The following is a 6,000-nucleotide window of genomic DNA, read 5'->3' as shown; positions in this document are numbered from 1 at the left end:
CAGTGAGTAGAAGGAAGGAAATAATATAGATCAGAGCAGAAATAAATGACATAGAGACCAAAAAAACAATACAAAAGATCAATGAAACTAAGAGCTGTTCTTTGAAAGGATAAACAAGATGATGAACCTCTGGCCAGGCTCACCAAGGAGCAAAGAGAGAGGACCCAAATAAAAAAAATATCAGAAACAAAAGAGGCAAAATAACAATAGACCCCACAGAAATATGAAAAATTTTCATCAAAAAACTTCCAACAAACAAAAGCTTGGCCCAGACAGCTTCACAGCTGAGTTTTATCAAACATTCAAAGAAGAAATAAAACCTATCTTCCTCAGACTATTCAAAAAAATTCAAGAGGAAGGAACACTTCCAAGCTCTTTCTACAAAGCCAGCATTAGTCTAATCCCAAAACCAGATAAAGACAATACAAAGAAAGAGAATTAGAGGCCAATATCCCTCATGAACATAGACACTAAAATTCTCAACAAAATTCTAGCAAATTGAATCCAGCATTACATTAGAAAAATCATACACCATGACCAAGTGTGATTTATTCCAGGGATGCAAGGATGGTACAATATCCACAAATCAATAAACATGATGCATCACATAAACATACTGAGAGTACTGAGAGATAAAAACCATATAATCATATCCTTTGATACAGAAAAAGCATTTGACAAAATCTTACACACTTTTTTGATAAAAACTCTAAGCAAGGTGGGAATAGAAGGATCATACCTCAACATAATAAAAGCCATATATGACGAACCCACACACAACGAAATATTCAGTGGGCAAAAACTAAAACCATTTCCCCTAAGAACAGGAACAAAACAGCGATGCCCACTTTCACCACTCCCATTCAACATAGTACTGGAAGTACTAGCCATTGTGATCAGACAAGAAGAAGAAATAAAAGGCATCCAAATTGGAAAAGAAAAAGTATCCTTATTTGCAGATGACATGATATTGTATCTAGAAAACCCCAAAGCCTCCATCAAAAAAGTATTAGACTTAATAAATGAATTCGGCAATATAGCAGGATATAAAATTAACACCCAGAAGTCTATGGCTTTTCTATACATCAATAATGAACTCACAGAAAGAGAAACAAAAAAAGCAATCTCATTTACCATTGCAAAAAAAAATAAATTAAGATACTTAGGAATAAATTTAACCAAGGAGATAAAGGACCTGTACTCAGAAAATTTCAGGATGCTGAAAAAAAAGATAGAAGAAGACATGAACAAATGGGAGAATATACCATGTTCATGGATTGATAGAATCAACATCATTAAAATGTCCATACTACCCAAAGCAATCTTTAAATTCAATGCAATCCCCATTAAAATACCAATGGCATACTTCAAAGACCAAAAACAAACTCTCCAAAAACTTATCTGGAATAAAAAAAAGACCCAGAATAGTTGCAGCAATCTTGAGAAAGAAGAACAATGTTGGAGGGATCACAATACCAGATTTTAAGCTATAGTACAAAGCCACTGTTCTCAAAACTGCCTGGTACTGGCATAGGAACAGACATATAGACCAGTGGAACAGAACAGAGAACCCAGAAATTGACACAAGCCATTATGCTCAATTATACTTGATAAAGGAGGCAAGAGCATACAATGGAGTCAAGACAGTCTCTTCAATAAATGGTGTTGGGAAAATTGGACAGCTACTTGCAAAAAAAAAAAAAAAATGAAAGTAGACCACCAACTTACACCATATACAAAAACAAACTCAAAATGGATAAAGAACTTAAGCGTAAGATGGGAAACCATAAAAATCTTAGAAGGAGCCATATGCACCAAAATAGCAGACATTTGTCGTAGCAATATCTTTACTGATACAGCTCCTAGGATAATGGAAACTAAGGAGAAAATAAACAAATGGGACTACATCAAAATGAAAACCTTCTGAACAGCAAAAGAAACCATCAATAAAACATCAAAAAAGCCCACTGCATAGGAGAACATATTTGCCCATGTTATCTCCAATAAGTGTTTAATCTCCAACATTTACAGGGAACTCATACAACTTAACAAAAGGAAGATAAGCAATCCAATCAAAAAATGGGAAAGGACCTAAATAGACACTTTTCAAAAGAGGACATTCAGAAATCCAAGAGACATATGAAAACATGCTCAAAGTCACTAATTATATGAGAGATAAAAATCAAAATAACAATGAGGTACCATCTCATACCTGTCAAAATGGCTATCATCAACAAATCAACAAACAACAAGTGCTGGAGAGGGTGTGGAGAAAAAGGAACCCTCCATCACTGCTGGTGGGAATGCAGACTGGTGCAGCCACTGTGAAGAACTGTATGGTGTTTCCTCAAAAAATTAAAAATGGAATTCCCATTTGACGCAGTGATCCCACTTATAGGAATATATCCCAAGAAATCAGAAACACCAATCAGAAAAGATATATGCACCCCTATGTTCATAGCAGCACAATTCACCATAGCTAAGATTTGGAAACAACCTAAATGCCCATTAGCAGATGAGTGGATTAGAAAACCATGGTATATTTACACAATGGAATACTATGCTGCCATAAAAAAGGAATTCTTACCATTTGGAACAGCAAGGATGGAACTGGAGAGCATTATGCTAAGTGAAATAAGCCAGTCAGTGAAAGATAAATACCACATGATCTCACTCATTTGTGGAACATAAAGAACATTATTAACTGATAAACAAAAATAGATACAGAGGCAAAGAAGCACGAACGGACTATCAAACTACAGCAGGAAGGCTGGGGAGTGTTGGGGATGGAGGGGTAAGAGATCAACCGAAGGACTTGTATGCATGCCTATAAGCATAACCAATGGACACAAGACACTGGGACGGGGGGCGGCGGGCGGGGGGGGGGTAAGGGCATGTGCTAGGGGGGTAGGGGAGGCCGGGGGAAGGTCAATGGGGAAAAAAAGGAGACATATGTACTACTACTTTTAATACTTTAAACAATAAAATTAAATTTTAAAAAAAGATACCAATACATCAGGGCATTAAAATGTCACTGAAATGTAACAAAATAGAACATTTTTGTATTTAACAAAACTCTTCTCAATGATAATTATCAGTATGTGTTCAGATAGAATGGTGTAGTAGGAAGAGAAGCAAGGGCAGGGGTTCTCGATGTCCCCACAAAGCATGTGCTTGAGTAACAATAGGTGGCTGCTACATGGTGTAATATGTGTAGACAGGTAAATTACAAGACTGGTTTTTCTGAATAAGAATGTGAGTTTGTGGCCAGAGCTCAATCTCTTCATAGTAGCCATTCCCAAACTTCAGCATATATCAGAAGCCTCTTAGAAGGCATATTAAAACACATTGCTGGGTGTCACAGAGTTTCCAACTCAGCTGGTCTGGGGTGAGCCCCGGGAATCGGAAGTACTTACAAGTTCTCAGGTGCGGCTGATGCTGCTAACCTGGGGACCACACTTAGAAAACCGCTGATGTAAAGCAGAGAGAAGCTAATTACAGTCACAGTAGTTCTACTTCTCTACGCCTCCTTTCTAAAAATAAATATTGAAAAAGGTTAAACACAGTTGGAAGGATGCCATGTTATTAGCATGCTTGGTGTTTCTAATGATTAATTTGCTTGGGGCACCTGTGAGCCTCGATCCAACCATGACTACAAATGAATAAATAATTAGCCACCACTTCCCTCTCTTCTTCTTTCCTATGTGTTCCCCGTGTGTTGATCATAAAATGGCTACCTTCACATCACCTAGGGAAAGAGAAAGAAACTTAGGCCCAATATGAGAAAGCATTTGGCAAGAATATTACTTTTATAATGTAGCAATGTAGTGAGATGTAAAAACACATTTTGTCTGTTTCAAAGATTGAATTTCATCAGTATATAGAACATGCTTCATTAGATTGGTTAGCGATGTCTATTGAAAATGAGATTCCCAAATGCCATGTCGGCTTGCATATTTCAGAGAATGGAGTCCAAAACTATTTCATTGCATTTACTGATAAAAATTGTTCAGTTTGTATTGAAGTTGTAAGGATGATTTGCCAGTCTACTCTTTTATTTATATGCCTTTCAAAATCAATCTCAAGCCATTTCAACAATGATGTGATTCAAGTATTTCATTTTCAATAAACATTAGATAGCTTGACAGCTACAACTGTATTTTACTTAACTTTTAATCTGCAGATCCTAGCAAGTGCCTGGCACACAGTAGGTGTTCAATTCATTTTTAACAAATGATGAAAATTTGCATAATACTTTGCAATTAAATTATAATCATCCTGTGGGAATTCTTCTCATGTGACCTACTGCTTTACAGCCAGCCATTCAACCAGTCAGACCTCAGATCTTTACTAAAATGCAGGACCTGAGACAAAGCCACTCACCCAGGGCACTTTAACAAACCACTGGTCTGTGTTGTGATTCCACTGAGTGGTCAGTGAGTAGGATAGAGTTCTGTTTTCACAATAGGGAAAATAGAGTTTACAGTTCTCATGGTTATCCATGTTTTATTTCCTGTTTTCATAGCCCTTTTTTTTCATAAGACATGAACCTTGTTCATTTAGAATGGACATTTCCCTAAGAAAATACCTAACTAAAATATTCTTCCATGATAATCTTTTAAAAAAATTTTTGAAGTATATTTAAGAGTTGGGTATAATCTAGGTGCTTGATACATTTACATAAAATGTTATTGAGTTGTTTATTTTGATATTAAAAATGCAATTTTCATATCTGACAATGGTCATGTACAATAGTTGGACTCCATTTTTGGTATCTGACTGCTGACAACTTTCAAGCACCATGGTGCTCCCCTGACTTCTATCTACTTTGAGTAAGCGGATCAGAAAGCCCAGGCCTACCTCCTTTAGCACTGGAGAGATATCAAACTATGCAAGCCCTGCTCCTTGGGAATGGGAACCCTCACTCAGCCCACTATTTAACACATAAATTCCAAGCCAGTCTCAGTTCTAGCTCTCTAATCAGCTTTTGGACCTGCCTTCCCTGCTGTCCCCAGAAAGCCTCATTATGTGAGTAATGAACCCTTTCCTACCCTCTTGGTGCATGTGTGGCATTATCAATTTCCATATCTTGAACCAAATTTTGCGTAAAAATCAATCTGCCTCTGCAAAAGTATCTGGAATATATAATGAACACTCCGCATTTAATAAGAAGAAAAAAACGCCCAATAAAAATGGACAAAATATTTAAACACTCATTTTATAAAATATGATACACAGATTGCACATAGTCACATGGAAATATGCTCAGCATCATTAGTCAATAGGAAAATTCAAGTAAAACTATAATAAGATATCCTACATACCAATTAAATGGCTAAAAAATATTTTAAATGATAATACCAATTGCTAGTACCAGAGCAACAGAATATTTGTCTATTGCTGATAGGAATGCAAAAGGTGCAGGCACTTTAGAAAAGTTTGGCAGTTTCCTATAAAGTTAAACATGCAATTACCATATAAGTCATCGATCCCACTCCTAGGTAAAAAACAACAACAGACAAACACAAAAAAAGAAAAAAAAATGTATATATAGGCCGAAAAACTTGTACACATTTGTTTATATTGGTTCAATGCATAATCTCTATAAACTGCAAACAAACCAAATGTCCATAACCATTTGGTGAATGAACAACCAAACTTTGCATATACATAGGATAAAATACTTCTCAAGACTAAAAGGTTGAACTTTAACTGTATGATGTTAAGTGAAAGAAGCCAGACTTAAAGGGCTCCCTAATGTATGATTCCAATTCTACAACATTTTTGGAAAAGGTGCAACTATAGGCAAAAGAAAAGGATCAGTGGTTGCCAGGGGCTAGGATAGAAGAAGGGGTTGACTCCATAGAGACAAGGAATTTTGAGAGTGATAGAAATGTTCTATATACATATTGTGTGGTGGTTATATGATATTCACATATGCCAACATTCATAAAGCTGTACACCATAAAGAGTAATATTTATTTGATGTAAATTATATCT

This window comes from Myotis nattereri (assembly GCF_964212035.1).
Source record: "Myotis nattereri genome assembly, chromosome: 2".
Classification (NCBI taxonomy): Eukaryota; Metazoa; Chordata; class Mammalia; order Chiroptera; family Vespertilionidae; genus Myotis; species Myotis nattereri.
This window is presented reverse-complemented; position numbering follows the sequence as displayed.